The sequence below is a fragment of the Oryctolagus cuniculus genome, chromosome 8, assembly GCF_964237555.1.
Source record: "Oryctolagus cuniculus chromosome 8, mOryCun1.1, whole genome shotgun sequence".
NCBI classification, from domain to species: Eukaryota; Metazoa; Chordata; class Mammalia; order Lagomorpha; family Leporidae; genus Oryctolagus; species Oryctolagus cuniculus.
Window position 1 is genome coordinate 121,763,299 of NC_091439.1, and position 20,533 is coordinate 121,783,831.

Here is a 20,533-nt window from a genome sequence, read left to right on the forward strand (position 1 = left end):
ATTAACCTACTTATCTGTTGATCCAGGAGTGGATTAATCTACCTTGAGGGCTGAGCCCCCATGAGTGGGGATTAAATTTCAAGATGTTTTTATGTTTATTTATTTACTTATGTATTTATTTCAAAAGGAGAAGAAGAGTCAGTGATGCTTTTTTTTTTTTTTTTTTGGACAGGCAGAGTTAGACAGTGAGAGAGAGAGAGACAGAGAGAAAGGTCTTTCTTCTGTTGGTTCACTCCCCAAATGGCCACTATAGCCAGCGCTGTGCCGATCCGAAGCCAGGAGCCAGGTGCTTCCTCCTGATCTCCCACGTGAGTGCAGGCCCCAAGCACTTGGGCCATCCTCCACTGCCTTCCCAGGCCACAGCAGAGACCTGGACTGGAAGAGGAGCAACCGGGACAGAATCCGGCGCCCCAACCAGGACTAGAACCCGGTGTGCCGGCACTGCAGGCGAGGATTAGCCTAGTGAGCTGCAGTGCCGGCAATTCTTTTTTTAAGATTTATTTTTTATTTGTTTGAAAGGCAGAGTTGCAGAGAGAGGAGAGAGGGAGAGAATCTTCCATCCGCTGGTTCACTCCCCAAACGACTGCAACATTACTGCAGGCTAATCTAATAATAAACAAGCATCTTAAGGAAGCAGTTGTCATTGTCCCCACTTTGCAGGTGAGGAAACTGAGTCTGAGAGAGCTGTAACGTGGTGTAAGCGTCTTGCTGAGATTCAGCTGGCAGAACCAGACCTTGGCTGTCGTCAGGACACAAGAGGAAAAGAAAAGGCATTCAGGGCAGGATTTGAAACATGGCTGACGACGCGGAGCAGCAACAAACTACCAACACCTTTGAAGAGCCCCTGGGACTCCTCAGGCTCAGCCCGGGTGAACAAACCGATGTGAAAATGAGAAAGTGCTGAGAGCTTCAAGGCAGATTATGCTTATGATCAGCACTGAAACGTGATGCTGGGAGATGTGGAAGGAACAGTGACGGCCACAGAAATTGGTGCAGAAACATGGGAAGAGAGACATAGGTCAACAAAACGGAACATCCTAATGCGCTTTGTCTGGACAGGTGGTGTTGTGCTGGCTGCCCCTCCACTGAGAGGTGACTGAAACAAAGAACTGACCCTGTGTGGGAAGTAGACTTCATACAACTGCCTCTTTAAAGGGACAGGACATTCACAGGAGAAATTTGTGTACAATTTGATACTGAGAGATGACCCAGGGATTCTTCCACTCCTGAAATGAGTTGATTTGCAACTTAGAACCTCTGAAGCTGAAGGACAGTTCTATTTTCCCTCAGCCCTTCCAGTCAACGTGGGAGACATGTAGAACTCTTTCTGGAGTTGGTTTGCTCCATTGTATAAATGCACTCTGATTTTTTTTTCCTTTAAAATAAAGTTGATGTTTCCTTTCTGACTTTATTTAAAAAAAAAAGAAAAGAAAACAAGTTCAACACTTTAAATTCCTTGCCTTTTTAAAATTAGGAAATGCTGTTTTGTTAAGCTTGGTCAGGAAGTCCAAAGCAGAAGGTCTCTGTTTGCACTTTCATGCAACAAAACTCTCAGAAGGCGCACGTTCCCGGCAGTCTCAGAGGGACATCACTGTGGCATCGTACTAGGCACAGTTGCTGGCTTTCACGAAGCCTGACTCAACCATCATGTCAAGAATCATTTCCCTGGCCGGCGCCATGGCTCAATAGGCTAATCCTCCGCCTGCAGCACCGGCACACTGGGTTCTAGTCCTGATCGGGGCAATGGATTCTGTCCCAGTTGCTCCTCTTCCAGTCCAGCTCTCTACTATGGCCCGGGAGTGCAGTGGAGGATAGCCCAGGTCCGTGGGCCCTGCACCCTCATGGGAGACCAGGAGAAGCACCTGGATCCTGGCTTTGGATCAGCGCGGTGCACCGGCCGCAGCGCTCTGGCCGCAGCGGCCATTAAGTGGTGAACCAACGGAAAAGAAAGACCTTTCTCTCTGTCTCTGTCTCTCTCTCTCTCACTGTCCACTCTGCCTGTCAAAAAAAAAAAAATCGCTTCCCTTCTAAAGTCCTTGGAGCCAAGTTGGTAAAGAATCAAGAAGCGTCTTTTAAGGATATGAGTGATTTTCAAACGCCAAATACTTTGGGGAAGAAGCTGCTTGCATAGAAAACAAACAGCATCCAAATATAAGACGCTGACTGCAAAGATAGGGAGACTGACGTGTACAACCCAGGCTACGATAAACAGAACTGATGAGACTACTGGCTCCTCCTCCACCTCTTGCCCCAGCGAGAAAGATGCTCTGTGAATTCTCAAGCAGTGGCTCCTGCCTCTGCCTCGTTCCACACATTGAAAAGGCACAGAGACATCAGGTCATAAAACCACGAACCCACAAAGTTGAAGACACCTGTTGTCTGTGAAGCAGCCTTCACAGACCACTGACCATGCATTTATGTCAGCAGGCTTCAAGCTCTTTAGATCACACACATTTCTCAGAAAGAATAGTTCAGCAAGAATCCCAATGTACTTGCATGGATTCATCTAAAACAGTAGGGGCCGGTGCTATGCATACTAAGCTAAGCCTCTGCCTGTGGTGCTGGCATCCCATATGGGCGCTGGTTCAAGTCCCGGCTACTCTGCTTCTGATCCAGCTCTCTGTTTATGGCCTGGGAAAGCAACAAAAGATGGTTGAAGTGCTCAGGCCCTGCATCCTTGCAGGAGACCCACAAGAGGCTCCTGGCTCCTGGCTTCAGATGGGCCCAGCTCTGGCCATTGCAGCCACTTGGGGAGTGAACCAGCAAATGGAAGACCTCTCTGTCTCTCCCTCTCTGTGTCTGTAACTACCTCTCAAATAAAATCAATCAATCAATAAAATAAAACGATAACTGTGGAGCAGGTGTCTGACAGAGCCGTTAAGACTCTGGTTGAAATACCAACATCCCCATGAGAATGCCTGGGTTCAATTCCCAGAGCGCTCTGGCTCCAGCTTCCTGCTAATGAGGACCCTGGGAGGCACCAGGGATGACTTAACTCCTGACTTGTCCCTGCTCCTCAGGTGGGAGCCCTTGACTGAGTTCCTCGCTTCCAGTTTCAGCCTCACCTGGCGATTTCAGGCATTTGGGGAACAAATCACCAGATAGGAGCTCTCTCTGTCTGTGTCTCTCTGCTTCTTAAATAAAAAATAAATAAAAATAATTACAAACTACTAGCCATATTAAGTACATTAAGAAACACCCAAACGAAATTTAAAAGGAAGAGATGAAATAATTTTTAGATAATTTTATTTCTTCTTACTCCTAAAAATTTTTGTATTCACACACACACACACATGTCTGTCTATTTAGCTGCTAACACAGAGGTACTCGCAAAAATTGTGGAAAATAGAATTAAAAGACAAGTTTATTTAAACATTTTTATTTATTTCCACTTTATTTGAAAGACAAAAAAACAGAGAGACCCAGAGAAAGATCTTCCATCTGCAGAGCACTTGTCAAATGCCTGCAACAGCCGAGGCTGGGCCAGGCCAAAGACAGGAGTCAAGAATCCCATCCAGGGCTCGGCACTGAGGTGCAGTAGGTTAATCCTCCACCTGCAGGGCCATCATCCCATATGGGTACCAGTTCTAGTCCCGGCTGCTGCTCTTCCAATCCAGCTCTCTGCTGTGGCCTGGGAAAGCAGTAGAAGATGGCCCAAGTCCTTGGGCCCCTGCACCCGTGGGGGAGACCTGGAGGAAGCTTCTGGCTTCAGGCAGCTCTGTTGCAGCCATCTGGGGAGTGAACCAGGTCTCCCACATGGGTGACAGGGACCCCGAAGCTTGAGTTGTCACCTGCTACCTCCCAGGGTGCACATTAACAGAAAGCTGGATTGGACAAGAGGAGCCGGGACCCAAACCAGGCGCTCTGATACGGGTTGCAGGTGTCCCAAACAGCATTTTAACCCCAGCACTAAACGTCCATCCCAAATGGTTCATTTTGATGTAAAAATTTTGAAATTCATACTTTTTTCATAATATCATTTGTCCATGAACTTTTTGAAGTATACTCATTTTTCAGTAAAAGCAGTGGGATTAAATGTTTCACTATTTTGAGAATCTTCATTTCACACTTCATGAAAAAGCAAGGGTGAAGGTCTGTTTCTAAATCCATTTTATGCTGAGGCTTGCATCAATGACCTTCAAAGCTAGAACCCACCCTTACACAGATCCTCAGACCCAAACGTCAGCCAGACTCAGGAAACTCCAGTCCTGACTCATCCAATCCACGCCCCAGCTACAGGAAAGTTGTACTGGAATTCATTCACTGGGGTGCCACCTCCTAATATTGTTCTTGCAAACTAACTAGTATTGCATTTCTATTTTTAATAAATGGATCCAAAGCCTGGTATAAATTTCAGTTTGCAAGATTTTTGTACAGGATGGAAAATTCTTTTAAAATGCTCAGATGGGGACCAGTGGGTCTCCCACGTGGGTGGCAGGAGCCCAAGCACTAGGGGCATATTCGGCTCCTTTGCCAGGAGTACTTGTAGAGTACCGGATAGGAAGTGGAGCAGCCAGGACTCGAACTGCTGCTCATCTGGAATGCTGGCTTCGCGGGAGGCAGCTTAGTCTGCTGTACCACGATGCTGGCCCCGAGTCCTTTTCTTCTGAGATGGACTAGAAGAGATCACAAAAGTATGCAGATTCTATGTCAGACTTTATACAAACACTGTTTTACTTTCAGGAGTAAACCTGTGTACTGTCACTGTGTAGTGGGCTGCTGGTTTGAAGCTAGAGGTGCTTCCTAGGATAACTCAGATGACATATTAACCCCAAATCACACTACACAGAGGTGCAGGCCAAGACAGCAGCTGCATGGAATCTGGGCCCAAGTCCCTTCTCTTCTGTTGCTCTGCCACTCCTAGGACGTGGCCTAGCAAATGATTGTTTCTATGGCTCCCACTCAACTCCCTACAAGAGAGCTTTTCCTTGGGGCAGGTGGAGAGAGAGGCTGAATGGCACTAACTCGGGCTCTCCCACAAAGTTCTAGCCCATGGAGGGCAGGTGCGTCAGGTAGCATGAGGCGGCTCTGCCCACACAGCAGTCCCCAGGCAGAGTTGGTGCAATCTCTGTTCAAAAGCCCTCATCCCAATGTCCTCAAGTCTCCTTTGTCTTTCATCCAAAGGTTTCTTCCCATTAGGGCTGAGTTCAGCTGAGGGTTCTCCAAATCCCCTCAGTATGGGATTATTTTGCTCACCAAAGTCCTGATATAAGCAGTCCCCAGGGCTGGTGCTGTGGCGCAGCAGGTTAACGCCCCAGACTGCAGCTCCAGCATTCCATATGCGTGCTGGTTCTAGATCCAGCTCTCTGCTATGGCCTGGGAAAGCAGTGGAAGATGGCCCAAGTCCTTGGGCCCCTGCACCTGTGTGGGAGACCCAGAAGAAGCTCTTGGCTCCTGGCTTTGGATCAGCGCAGCTCCAGCCATTGTGGGCAATTGGGGAGTCAACCATCGGATGGAAGACCTCTCTCTCTCTCTCTCTCTGCCTCTCCTCTCTCTGTGTAACTCTGACTTTCAAATAAATAAATAAATAAATCTAAGAAAGAAAGAAAGAAAGAAAGAAAGAAAGCAAGCAAGCAATCCCTGCTGGAGTAGAGGCTGTGGGATGCCATTCTTCAAGTCATCTTGTAATGTCTGGGCATCCAGTCCAGGCCAACTCTAAGCTCCCTCCCATGCCAGACAGGGATAGAAAGGATAGAGGCAGCCAGAGGAACATGTAGCCCTGGAAGAAATCTGCTTACATCTCTTTGGCCAGTGTTGTACCCTATGTCTACACCTACCTGTAAAGGCAACTGGTGGAGGCCAGACAAACCTAGGGGTCTGTTACCAAGAAAAAAGGAAGGGAGGTGTTATGGGCTGAATTGTATTCCACCCAAAAAATGGCATGTTGGAGTCCTGGACCCTAGCATCTCAGAATGAGACTTTATTTGGAGATGGGGTACTTACAGATGTCACCAAGTTAAAGTGAAGTCATCAGATTGGACCCAATGCAGTATGACCAGTGTTCTTACAAGAGGAAATCAGGACACAGAGACAGAAAAACACAGTCGTGTGTCACTGAACATGTCACTAGGCAATTCCATCATCGTGTGAACACCACAAACTAAGATGCCTCTAATATCACCAGGTGACCCAATCATATGGGTCCACTGTCACATCCCAAAGGCTTGGTGAGCAGGGTGTGCCTGCAGAGAGAAGGCAGTGTGAACCGACCAGAAGAACCTCAGTGCTATGGTTTGCATGTGGCTTGTGTCACAGAGGTTCGTGTGTTGGAAGTCTGATACCCAGTGTGGCCATTTGGGAAGCGGTGCGAATTCTACAGGAGATGGGGCCTAGTGGGTGGTGACAGGATCACAGGAGCACTGCTCTTGGGAGGAATTAGGTAGTTCTTAGGGGGACTGAGTTGGTTATCAAAGAAAAATCGGGCCCCTCCCTGCTCTCTGGCTTCCTGGCCCCCCACAGGAGCTGTCCTTACATGTGCTCCCACCATGATGCTGTCTGCATCACTTGTGAGGGGGGCAGCCAGGGGTTCTCTTGAGAGCCAGTGCCGTGCACTTTGAATGTCCAGTCTCAGAAACTATGAGCTAAATAAACCTCTTTTCTTTATAATGTACCCAGCCTCAGGCACTTCATTATAGCAATGGAAAATGTTCTAATACAACCATCTATGAACCAAGAATGCCCAAGGCTAGGAAGCCAGAAGAAACATGCGAGGCACTCTCTCTCCCAACCCTCAAAGGACAGCAACTCTGCCGAGGCTTCCAGCCTCCAGAACTTGGATGTGATCCGTCTCTCTGGTTTAGGTTTGTGGGACTTGGTTATGGCCAGCCCTAGGAAACTAACAGAAGAGAGCACAGAAAAATTGGGTGGGCAGCTTGCAGTCTCTTTAAAATAGGCTGTATCTTAGGGGCAGGTGTAGGTTCACAGCACAGCTGAAGAGCAAGCAGAGTTTCCCCAGAGCCTCAGCCCTTCTGTGCACACTCAGCCTCCCCTGCTGTCCACAGCAGTCGATGAGCTTCCTCTAACACAACATCACCATCAAAGTCCCAAGTGCACGACAGGCTCACTCTTGGTGGTGCACACTGTGTGGGTGTTGACCAGGGGATAAGGACAAGATTCCACCACAACAGTTTCTTCCTCGGTGCTCCATCCAGTTGTGTTTCCCTCCCCTTTACCCTTGGCAACTTCTTACACTCCCCACAGTTTTGCCTTTTCTAGAATGTCACAGAGTGGGAACCAACCAGTCTGTAGCCTTTTGATACTGTCTCTTCCCATGGCTTGATACCTCCTTTCTTTGTTTTCTTTTTTTTTTTAAACATTGCATGGTTTTCTACCATTGTGTTATTTATGATTGTTTCCTGAGCTGCCACATTCCCATCTCTGACCTACCATCTTCTCTCTCTCTCTCTCTCTTTTTTTTTGTTTTGTTTTGTTTTGTTTTTAAGTATTTATTAGAAAGGCAGAGTTACAGGGAGGCAGGGGCAGAGAGAGAGAGTGAGGTGTTCTAGGCCGGCGCCGCGGCTCAATAGGCTAATCCTCTGCCTGCAGCGCCGGCACACGGGGTTCTAGTCCCAGTTGGGGCGCCGGATTCTGTCCCGGTTGCTCCTCTTCCAGTCCAGCTCTCTGATGTGGCCTGGGAGTGCAGTGGAGGATGGCCCGAGTGCTGGGGCCCTGCACCCGCATGGGAGACCAGGAGAAGCACCTGGCTCCTGGCTTTGGATCAGCGTGGTGCGACGGCCACAGCAGCCATTGCGGAGTGAGCCAATGGAAAAGGAAGACCTTTCTCTCTCTCTCTCTCTGTCCACTCTGTCAAAAAAAAATAAAATAAAATAAAAAAGAGAGAGAGAGAGAGAGAGGTGTTCTATCTGCTAGTTCACTCCCCAGCTGGCCACAACGGCTGGAGCTGCGCCGATCTGAAGCCAGGAGCCAGGAGCTTCCTCCAGGTCTACCATGTTGGTGCAGGAGCCCAAGGACTTGGGCTGCGGCACCAGAATCCTATATGGGCGCCGGTTCAAGTCCCAGCTGCTCCTCTTCCGATCAAGTTCCCTGCTTTTTTAAAGATTTATTTATTTGAAAGGCAGAATTACAAGAGAGAGGCAGAGGCAGAGAGAAAGCTCTCCCATCTGCTGGTTCACTCCCTAGATGGTTGCAACAACCGGAGCTGTGCAATCCGAAGCCAGGAGCCAGGAGCTTCTTCCAGGTCTCCCACGAGAGTGCAGGGACCGAAGGACTTGGGCCATCTTCTAATGCTTTCCCAGGCCACAGCAGGGAGCTGGATTGGAAGTCAAACAGCCAGGACAAGAATTGGCGCCCATATGGGATGCTGGTGCTGCAGGTAAAGGTTTTACCTGCTATGCCACAGCCCCGGCCCCCTGCTAAATCCTTTTGTGTCTAGATGTCAATCACCTCTTGTAGTATTTGCCATTTGCACTGAAGCATTCTTAAATTCTGGATCACTAAGCCTCACAAACACAACAGCTACCCTATCAGCTAATTTTAGTATCTAGTTTTATTTTTTTACTCGTTTTTTGCCCCAATGTAATAGAGGAAAATAAATTTCCAGTGAGTTGCAATTTTCTTAATTTCTTTTTTAAAATGTACAGAGTTTTGAAAAAGTTCATGGAAAATGTGTATCATGAAAACGCTATCCATGGGATTTCAAAAAATGCACTGAGACAGACTTAAGTTTTTTTTTTTTTATTTTGAACTTTAAAAACTTTTATTTAATGCATATAAATTTCCAAAGTACGACTTATGGATTACAATGGCTTCCCCCCCATACCGTCCCTCCCACCCACAACCCTCCCCTTTCCCACTCCCTCTCCCCTTCCATTCACATCAAGATTCATTTTCGATTATCTTAATATACAGAAGATCAGCTTAGTATACATTAAGTATGGATTTCAACAGTTTGCTCCCACACAGAAACATAAAGTGAAAAATAATAGATGATTTTTTTAAATGATGATGAAATCAGAGCAGACCTATTGTCATGTTTAATCCCAGTGAGAGTCAAGTTGGGAGTTGATAATTTCTTTTTTTTTTTTTTTTTTTTTTTTTTTTTTTTTTTACAGAGGATCAGTTTAGTATGCATTAAGTAAGGATTTCAACAGTTTGCACCCCCATAGAAACACAAAGTGAAATATATTGTTTGAGTACTCGTTATAGCATTAAATCTCAATGTACAGCACATTAAGGATAGAGATCCTACATGAGGAGTAAGTGCACAGTGACTCCTGTTGTTGACTTTACCAATTGACACTCCTGTCTATGGCATCAGTAATCTCCCTATGCTCCAGTCATGAGTTTCCAAGGCTATGGAAGCCCTCTGAGTTCTCCGACTCTTATCTTGTTTAGACACGGTCATAGTCAAAGTGGAGGTTCTCTCCTCCCTTCAGAGAAAGGTACCTCCTTCTTTGATGACCTGTTCTTTCCACTGGGATCTCACTCGCAGAGATCTTTTGCCAGAGTGTCTTGGCTTTCCATGCCTGAAATACTCTCATGAGCTTTTCAGCCAGCTCCGAGTGCCTTTAGGGCTGATTCTGAGGCCAGAGTGCTATTTAGGACATCTGCCATTCTATGAGTCTGCTGAGTATCTCACTTCCCATGTTGGATCACTCTCCCCTTTATTTACTCCATCAGTTAGCGTTAGCAGGTACTAGACTTGTCTATGTGCTCCCTTTGACTCCCAGTCCCTTCACCATGACCAACTGTGAACTGAAACTGATCACCTGGAACAGTGAGATGGCATTGGTACGTGCCACCTCGATGGGATTGAATTGGAATCCCCTGGTATGCTTCCAACTCCACCACTTGGGGCAAGTCAGCTTGAGCATGTCCCAAATTATACATCTCTTCCCTCTCCCATTCCCACCACCATGTTCAACAGGGATCACATTTCAGTTAATTTTCAACACTTAAGAATAACTGTGCATCAATTACAGATCTAAACCAGTCATATTAAGTAGAACAGATAAAAAAAACTACTAAGAGGGATAATGTATTTAGTTGTTCATTAACAGTCAGGGCTATGCTGATCAAGCCACCATTTCCCATAGTGTCCACCTCACTCCAACAGGTTTCCCTCTTGGTGTTCAGTCAGTCGTCACCGATCAGGGAGAACATATGGTATTTGTCCCTTTGGGACTGGCTTATTTCACTCAGCATGATGTGTTCCAGATTCCTCCATTTTGTTGCAAATGACTGGATTTCGTTGTTTCTTACTGCGGTATAGTATTCTAAAGAGTACATATCCCATAATTTCTTTATCCAGTCTATCGTTGATGGGCATTTAGGTTGGTTCCAGGTCTTAGCTATTGTGAATTGAGCTGCAATAAACATTAGGGTGCAGACCTCTATTTTGTTTGCCAATTTAACTTCCTTTGGGTAGATTCCAAGGAGTGGGATGGCTGGGTCGAACGGTAGGGTTATCTTCAGGTTTCTGAGGAATCTCCAGACTGACTTCCATAGTGGCTTGACCAGTTTGCATTCCCACCAACAGTGGGTTAGTGTCCCTTTTTCCCCACATCCTCTCCAGCATCTGTTGTTGGTAGATTTCTGCATGTGAGCCATTCTAACCGGGGTGAGGTGAAACCTCATTGTGGTTTTGATTTGCATTTCCCTGATTGCTAATGACCTTGAACATTTTTTCATGTGCCTGTTGGCCATTTGGATTTCCTCTTTTGAAAAATGTCTATTGAGGTCCTTGGCCCATCTCTTAAGTGGGTTGTTGGTTTTGTTTTTGTGGAGTTTCTTGATCTCTTTGTAGATTCTGGTTATTAACCCTTTATCTGTTGCATAGTTTGCAAATATTTTTTCCCATTCTGTCGGTTGTCTCTTCACTCTCCTGACTGTTTCTTTTGCAGTACAGAAACTTCTCAATTTGATGCAATCCCGATAGTTGATTTTGGCTTTGACTGCCTGTGCCTCCCGGGTCTTTTCCAGAAATTCTTTGCCTGTGCCAATATCTTGAAGGGTTTCTCCAATGTTCTCTAGTAACTTGATGGTGTCAGGTCGTAGATTTAGGTCTTTAATCCATGTTGAGTGGATTTTTGTGTAAGGTGTAAGGTAGGGGTCTTGCTTCATGATTCTGCACGTGGAAATCCAATTTTCCCAGCACCATTTATTGAATAGACTGTCCTTGCTCCAGGAATTAGTTTTAGATCCTTGATCAAATATAAGTTGGCTGTAGATGTTTGGGTTGATTTCTGGTGTTTCAATTCTGTTCCACTGGTCTATACATCTGTTTCTGTACCAGTACCATGCTGTTTTAATTACAACTGCCCTGTAGTATGTCCTGAAATCTGGTATTGTGATGCCTCCAGCTTTGTTTTTGTTGTACAAGATTGCTTTAGCTATTCGAGGTCTCTTGTGCCTCCATATAAATTTTAGCACCATTTTTTCCAGATCTGAGAAGAAGGTCTTTGGTATCTTGATTGGTATTGCATTGAATCTGTAAATTGCTTTTGGGAGAATGGACATTTTGATGATATTGATTCTTCCAATCCAGGAGCATGGAAGATTTTTCCATTTCTTGGTATCCTCTTCTATTTCTTTCTTTAAGGTTTTGTAATTTTCATCGTGGAGATCTTTAACGTCTTTGGTTAAGTTTATTCCAAGGTATTTGATTGTTTTTGTAGCTATTGTGAATGGGATTGATCTTAGAAGTTCTTCCTCAGCCATGGCATTGTCTGTGTATACAAAGGCTGTTGATTTTTGTGCATTGATTTTATACCCTGCTACTTTGCCAAACTCTTCTATGAGTTCCAATAGTCTCTTAGTAGAGTTCTTTGGGTGCCCTAAATACAGAATCATGTCATCTGCAAAGAGGGATAGTTTGAGTTCTTCCTTCCCAATTTGTATCCCTTTAATTTCTTTTTCTTGCCTAATAGCTCTGGCTAGAACCTCCAGAACTATATTGAATAGCAGTGGTGAGAGTGGACATCCCTGTCTGGTCCCAGATCTCAGTGGAAATGCTTCCAACTTTTCCCTATTCAATAGGATGTTGGCTGTGGGTTTTTCATAGATTGCTTTGATTGCATTGAGGAATGTTCCTTCCAAACCCAGTTTGCTTAGAGTTTTCATCATGAACGGGTGTTGTATTTTATCAAATGCTTTCTCAGCATCTATTGAGAGAATCATATGGTTTTTCTTCTGCAGTCTGTTAATGTGGTGTATCACATTGATTGTCTTGCGCACATTAAACCATCCCTGCATACCAGGGATAAATCCCACTTGGTCTGGGTGGATGATCTTTCTGATGTGTTGTTGCATTCTATTGGAGAGAATTTTATTGAGGATTTTTGCATCTATGTTCATCAGGGATATTGGTCTGTAATTCTCTTTCAGTGCTGCATCTTTTTCCGGCTTAGGATTTAAGGTGATGCTGGCTTCATAGAAAGAATTTGGGAGGACTCCCTCTTCTTCGATTGTTCTGAATAGTTTGAGAAGAATTGGAGTTAGTTCTTCTTTAAACGTCTGGTAGAATTCAGCAGTGAATCCATCTGGTCCTGGGCTTTTCTTTGTTGGGAGGGCCTTTATTACTGTTTCAATTTCTGTCTCAGTTATGGGTCTGTTTAGGTTTTCAATGTCTTCCTGGTTCAATTTAGGCAGGTTGCATGTGTCCAGGAATCTATCCATTTCTGATAGGTTTCCCTGTTTGCTGGCATATAAGTCCTTGTAGTAATTTCTGATGATTCTTTTTATTTCTGTGGTGTCTGTTGTTACATTTCCTTTTTCATCTCTGATTTTATTGATTTGGGTCTTTTCTCTTCTTTTTTTAGTTAGTTGGGCCAATGGGGTGTCAATTTTGTTTATTTTTTCAAAAAACCAGCTCTTCGTTTGGCTGATTTTTTGTAATGTTTTTCTTGATTCAATCCTGTTGATTTCTTCTCTGATTTTAATGATTTCTCTTCTCCTACTAGATTTGGGTCTGATTTGCTGTAGGTTTTCTAGATCCTTGAGGTGAATTGAAAGCTCATCTATTTGGTGTCTTTCCAATTTCTTGATGTAGGCACCTATTGATATAAACTTTCCTCTTAACACTGCTTTTGCTGTGCCCCATAAGTTTTGGTATGTTGTGCTGTTATCCTCATTTACTTCTAGAAAGTTTTTGATTTCTCTTTTGATTTCTTCTATGACCCATTGTTCATTCAGGAGCATGTTGTTCAATCTCCATGTGTTTGCGTATGCTCTAGGGATTCCTGAGTTGCTAATTTCCAACTTCATTCCTTTATGGTCTGAGAAGCTGCATGGTATGATTCTAATTCTTTTGAATTTGCTGAGACTTGCTTTATGGCCTAGTATGTGGTCAATCCTAGAGAAGCTTCCATGTACTGCTGAGAAGAATGTAAAATCTTTAGCTGTAGGATTGAAAGTTCTGTATATATCTGTTAGATCCATTTGGGCTATAGTGTCGTTTAAATCTACTGTATCCTTGTTGATCTTCTGACCGGATGATCTGTCTATTTCTGAGAGTGGAGTATTGAAGTCCCCCAGTACTACTGTATTGGGGTCTAAGTCTCCCTTTAAGTCCGTTAATAAATCTTTTAGATAAACTGGTGCCCTGTAGTTAGGTGCATATACATTGATAATTGTTATATCTTCCTGTTGAATTGATCCCTTAATCATGATATAGTGTCCCTCTTTGTCTCTCTTAATAGTTTTTGTGGTAAAGTTTATGTTGTCCGATATTAAGATGGCTACACCCGCTCTTTTTTCATTTCTGTTGGCATGGTATATCTTTTTCCAGCCTTTCACTTTCAGTCTGTATGGATCTTTGTTGGAAAGATGTGTTTCTTGTAAGCAGCAAATAGATGGGTTTTGTTCCTTAACCCAATCAGCCAATCGGTGTCTTTTAACTGGACAGTTCAGGCCATTCACGTTCAAAGTGACTAATGATAAGTGGTAACTTTGCCCTGCCATTTGCCAAAGATAAGTTCTAATATATGCTTTGAATTCCCTGTGATCTTTTGCTGTGAGGTTTCCTTCCTTGGTTTCCTTCCTTTACCTTCTTTCATATTGATGACCGTGTTTCTGTGTTTCTGTGTGTAACACATCTTTAAGCATCTTTTGCAGGGCTGGACGAGTGGCAACAAATTCTTTCAATTTCTGTTTGCAATGAAAAGTCTTTATTTCACCTTCATTCACAAATGATAGCTTTGCAGGATATAATATTCTGGGCTGGCAGTTGTTCTCTCTTAGTACCTGGGCTATATCTCGCCATTCCCTCCTAGCTTTTAGAGTTTCTGATGAGAAGTCAGCTGTGAGTCTGATTGGAGATCCTCTGAGAGTAATCTGACGTTTCTCTCTTGCACATTTTAGGATCTTTTCTTTATGTTTCACTGTGGAGAGTTTAATTACAACGTGTCGTGGTGAGGATCTCTTTTGGTCGTGTTTATTAGGGGTTCTGTGGGCTTCCTGTACTAGGATTTCTCTGTCCTTCTCCAAACCTGGGAAATTTTCTGCTAATATCTCACTAAAAAGGCCTTCTAATCCTTTCTCCCTCTCCATGCCTTCAGGAACTCCTAGAACCCGAATGTTGGGTTTTTTAATAGTATCCTGAAGATTCCCGACAATATGTTTCAGATTTCTAATTTCCTCTTCTTTTCTTTGGTCTGACTGTATCCTTTCCTGTTCTCTGTCTTCTAAGTCCGATATTCTCTCTTCTGCTTCACCCATTCTGTTTGTAAGGCTCTCTATTGTGTTTTTCATTTGATCTATTGAATTCTTCACTTCAGTCACTATCACAGTTTCCTGTTGTACTAGTTGTTTCGTTTCATTTTGATTCCTCCTTAATATTTCATTTTCACGAGAGAGATTTTCTATCTTGTCCATTAAGGATTTGTGTAGTTCCAGAATTTGTTTTTGAGAACTTCTTAATGTTCTTATCAATTTTTTGAGATCTGCTTCTTGCATTTCTTCTATGTCATCATCTTCATAATCTTGAATTGGGGTGTCTTTTTCATTGGAGGGCATCATGGTGACTTCCTTGTTTTTATTATCTCGGTTTTTGCGTTTGTTATTTGGCATATTGGAGATATTTGGTTTCTTCACTGTGGTGCTTTTTCTTGTTATACTATGACTCTAGATTAAGTGGACTATCTGTTTTTGATGGAGCCTTAGGGCTTGAGATGGGTGTGGCCTGAGAGCTCTGTTTGGTGTGCCAAAGGTGACACTCCCAGGTTAGGCGTGGTAAATCTCTCTCTCTCTCTCTCTTTTTTTTTTGATTCAAAAGGGAAGTAATTCCGCACAGCTGAACGAAGTTGGAGGTAGTTAGCAGGCAAATGATATACCCACAGGAGCCAGAGATTGGAAGCTCTTTCCCAAGATCCCCACAGGGAATCTGTTCGGCCCTCAGAGTGGGCTCAAATTCTCCTTCAGCCTCCCACTGGGTTGCCAAAGTTACGGAATTGTAGCGTCTCTGGAGAGTGCTCACGTGAATTCCGTGAGTTCTCTCCTCCACTGTCTCTTTTTTCACAGTCTCAGTTCAGTAGCACCACAAATTTACTAGCTCCTAATCTCCTGTTAATTCGCCCCGCCCAGAGTCAGGTTTTTCTGCTAGGCTCAGGGCCGGTGCAGACCTGAGGTCACTCTGCTTAAGACGTATGTCCAAGATGGCGCCTGCTCTTTGTCTTGCTCGCCCTTGAGAGGTGAGCGGAGAGAGAGAAACCCGTGTCCGTACTAGTCACCCTTTTTTCTCTCTCTCTCTCTCTTCTAGTTAGCCTTGTGAACTTCCCCCCCCCCCCCCGGGGTCGTTCCCTCTAGTCTCCTCTCTCCGCTTGCCTGCCGGTGTCTCAGTCTATTGAGGTTCGGCTCACCTCGCGTTCCAGCGCTGGTGTGTTGAGTCTGCAGCTGATGTCCCGAACTGTGGGCTCCCACGCTCTCCACACAGGTCCGCTGTGAGTCACGCGTTCCGGAAGAGTTTCTTCTGCTGTTTCCTCCCCTACTCTTCCTTGAACCTGCAGTATCTCCACTTTTATTAAACTATCTCTCCCCAGACTATCAGTGTGCTCCCTTCCTATTCCGCCATCTTGCCAGAAATCCTCAAGACTTAAGTTTTAACTGTTTCATAAATCTTTTGAAGTACCCTTAAATTATATAATATGCAAAAATCCAAGGGAAAAAAGATTGTATGCCCCTAAGCAAATGAAGGACATAAGACAATTGCTTTGTGGCAAAGCTGTTTTATTGAACTTCATGGGGAAAATGTAACAATGACACTATTCCACAACAAACGTAACTTCCGTTGAGACTTCATGAGGAAACATCTATCAACAACGTACTTTCCATAAAGCATTGTAATCAGCACATCAGGCTCTGGGGTCGTTTCCTTTGGTGTTCTCAAATTAACTGACTTTTCCAAAACACATCTGATATTTTCAACTAAAGGTCACAGATAAAATAAATTCATATATATATATATATATGTACATAAACTGTGCAATTATGTGCTCAAAAAAATTAAATAGGCATGTCCCACCATTTTGGAAGTGATTTCTCAACAATCAATGAGGTGTTTCATAAATATTTTGGAATATACCTAAAAGCTTTATCCCCATGAACTAAGTATGTTCTTTTTAAGAATAAAAAGATACATAGAAAAAAATTAAAATAAGTTTTTACAAATGAGATACAAATATTTTTAAATTAATAAATATTAAAGTGAAAAAATAACTCCTCTTGCATAACTGTAAAGAATACTATTAACTTCTTAGAAAAAGAAAGTTGATTTATTTTTTTAAAATCATGGTAACAATACTGAAAAAAACATAAGTATGCTTCTAAAGTCTGTAAACTTTCTTCTCCACTTTAGAAAATGTTTTGAAAAACAACATTCCCTTCTTTAGAAAAACTATTATACCTTTCATATTTACTACAGCAGTCATTGTTGGACTATAAAAATAGTTACAAACCAATGTTAATTTAGATAAAAGTAAACAATTTTTACTTTTTAATTCTGGCATGATTAAGAAAAATGGGTTTCTCTCCCTAGATGCATGTTAAGCCAATACAAACTCTAATATTTAAAACTAATTGTTTCTTATAATTATTAGTGTCAGGTGAGCTTGTTTAATAGAATTACCTGGTTTTTCTAATGAAGTGTTCCAGTCAAGACCACGATAATGCCAGAACAAGATCCCTAAACTAGATTAGATTAAATGTTTAGCTGGTTTCCCACGTTGTGAAAATACACTAAGTACAATCATCTTTTGGCTTCATTTCCTCTGAAATGATCAAGGAGAGCCATCTGTCAGAACTGGGAAGGTGCACACCTCAGTGAAAGACATGGCTTACATTCCATTTATGTAAATAGCTTCACAGCAAGTGTGCTATTTTCTATGTGCAAAGTCTTCAATTCACAATGAAAGTATATAGGGTGAAAAAAACTTGGAAATATGCTTCCCATTACCAAGGAACAGACAAGATATTTTTCAATATCTAATTTATTTCCCATACCAAGGAGGAATAGCTCGTTGTGGCCACAAAATTTAAACACTTTAAAAAAAATCAATATAACACAATAATATTACAGAAACACATGTCAACTCATAGTAATCAGGCACACCCTCAGAGCTATAATCCAACTAGAAGTTGATTTGTTAATTTAGCATCTAATCATTAAATTGATTGGGGAAGAGGAGAGAATGAGATACAGGACTTGAAATTACTAAAACCTAAAAATAAGCTCCCCTGTGGTAGCCAGGAGCCAGGTTCATGTTGACCTCTCCTCCAAATCACAACTCCTCCAAATACTCCCAATTTGTTCTCCTCACTTAAAGACACCAAAACAAAATACAAAGCATCTTTCCTTGCCACTTCATCTGGCTTAAAATCTGACTTATACTTGCATATTTTACTAGAACTTAGTAAAGATAATAATTTATTCTTTTGAAAATAATGATTTTTATAGATCTGATCTGATCAATTAGAACTGTCAAGCTTCTAGAACCAGTAGAAAAGTCATTCCTTATGGACTGAGACACAGAAAATATTCTATGCCTTCTTCTCCCCACTAGACCAAAGTCTTGACTCCATAATAACATACCGAAATACCTTGATAAAACAAAGAAGGAACTCAGGGAAGAGGCAAATACGAATTTCTATCCTAAAAGAACACTTCCCAAGGAAGGTAACAGTAGGTGTGTACTAACTTCTTACTTTTTTTTTTCAGTCCCAGGAACACAGAATGAGCAGGTACTGATTCTTAAAATCCCACCATGCTCTCATTTGAAGCTTCCTTCACTGGACTTCCAAAGAAAAAATATTCTGATTCAACTCATCATTTCAATGACATCTGAAACCAACTTTTTCCTTGTGTTGTCACAGTGACAAACTTCTTAAGTAGATACAAAATAAAAAGCATGACAATGATGTATACTAAAGTGTCAGGATGAGCCATTATATTTGAGAGTTAATCTTACGATTATCACTGTCATACTTCAAAAGTATTTCTTTAAGTCAAAATTGGTAGTATAATCAAGAGATATTTAGCACCAGCACGTCATTGCAGGCTTTGGTTCAGGCTTCAGGATAATTCCATTATCAGGGGGTTGACTAAGCATTAATGGTTTATGGCTCTTAAGCTTATGAGCCAAGGTCATAAATATAGCTTCCACATGATCATTGTCATTGGGGTTTTTAGCAGAAGTTTCAAGCAAAGGCATACTGTGTATATCGGCAAACTTTTGTGCCAAGTCTGTGGGAACCTGAATGGCACTTCTCAAGTCACATTTGTTTCCCACAAGGATCCGTGGTATGTCATTGGCTAGCAAATGCTGCTTGCATTCCTCTATCCAAGATGGCAGGCTGTGGAAACTGGCCATGTTTGTCATGTCATACACGAAGACAACAGCGTGGACATTCCTGTAGTAGTGCTGCACCATGCTCTTTCTGAATCGCTCTTGTCCTGCTGTGTCCCATAACTGGATCTGAAAATGAAATTTTTTTTAAAAAAAGAGGAAAACTGAAACTTTTATTCCAATTATACAGATTGAGACATTGAATTACCTTTGTATGAGCCTCAGTACTTCTTCACTTATACTTTGTTCTGTTCCCTTCTATAGAACTGTCTTTGTCAGTGCTGCCTATGGGATATGCATACTAGTCTCATTATTGTTAAATTGTAAAACAAGGGCCAGAAAAAGTATTTCAATTTACTAAGTGTCAGTAAATCAAGTTTGTTTGGATAAAACTATACTTCCAAAACTTATTTTAAGATGTTAACAGAAAATATATACATATATCAGGTTCTTGCAATACCTTAAGCGCTTAATTCCTATAAATTTGGTTACTAAATGTTACTCTACCTTTCAGTAGTATAATCTAAAATATTAGATGTAGGAAAGATTGTCATAGTTATGAGGCCCAGCCTCCAAATACACACACACACACACACACACACACACTATTCCAATGTCTCCTAGTAGAAATATGGGGAATTTGAGGAATAAAGATAAATATAACTCATCATATTTAGAATTATCCACTAGATAATTATCCAACCTTTGTTTAATTTCTTAAAAATAAAAGTTGAATCATGAGCAGTTCTGTCAGAGTGGGAAAGACTAGAGACAGATTTGCTTAGATAACTTTAAACTGAAAGGCTTATGCTATCTACAGATGTTCAACATAGTAACTGGATGCCTAACCTGGTGCCTCCTCATACAACAGTACAAAGTAGATGGAAATTCAGGGGGATACTGAAGATAGCCCAAAAAGTAGATGTAAGATTTGAGGTTGGCCGGTGCCGCGGCTCACTAGGCTAATCCTCCGCCTTGCGGCGCTGGCACACCGGGTTCTAGTCCCAGTTGGGGCGCCGGATTCTGTCCCGGTTGCCCCTCTTCCAGGCCAGCTCTCTGCTGTGGCCAGGGAGTGCAGTGGAGGATGGCCCAAGTACTTGGGCCCTGTACCCCATGGGAGATCAGGATAAGTACCTGGCTCCTGCCATCGGCAAAAGAAGACCTTTCTCTCTGTCTCTCTCTCTCTCTCACTGTCCACTCTGCCTGTCAAAAAAAAAAAAATTTTTTTGAGGTTGTCAGAACATGCCCATGGGGGCAGCTTTGTGGCACTGAGAGTCAAGCCACCATGTGGGATGCCTGCATCCCATACTGAAATCCTGGTTCAAGTCCTGGCTACTCTGCTTCTGATCCAGCTTCCTGCTAACATGCCTGGGGAAACAGCAGATGAATTCCTTGAATTCCTGCCATTCACTTGCGAGATCCAGATAGATTCCCTGGCTCCTTGCTTTGGCCTGGCCCAGCCCTGGCTATTTGTGGACATTTGGGGAGTAAAGCAGTGGGTGGAAGATCAATCTTTCCATTTCTCCCTTTCTTTCTTTCATTGCTTTTCTTTTCTTTTTTTTTTTAAGATTTATTTTTATTTATTTGAAAGACAGAGTTACAGAGAGAGAGAGAGGTCTTCCATCTGCTGGTTCACTCCCCAAATGGCTGCAACAGCCAGAGCTGAGCTGATCCAAAGTCAGGAGCCAGGAGCTTCTTCTGGGTCTTCCACGTGGGTGCAGGGGCCCAAGGACTTG

The 20,533-nt window shown here is 42.9% G+C and overlaps 1 long non-coding RNA gene and 1 pseudogene across 1 annotated transcript; one reads left to right on the forward strand and one right to left on the reverse strand.

Moving 5' to 3' along the window:
• Positions 1-793: 793 nt before the first annotated feature.
• Positions 794-1,117, forward strand: LOC127485726 (U6 snRNA-associated Sm-like protein LSm3 pseudogene; annotated as a pseudogene).
• A 15,048-nt stretch (positions 1,118-16,165) lies between these two features.
• Positions 16,166-19,954, reverse strand: LOC138843408 (uncharacterized). The gene is made up of 2 exons (XR_011378092.1): positions 19,006-19,954; positions 16,166-18,926 (listed from the first exon to the last, which is right to left on the reverse strand). It is a non-coding gene; the product is annotated as an uncharacterized lncRNA (long non-coding RNA).
• Between the last annotated feature and the right edge of the window lie 579 nt (positions 19,955-20,533).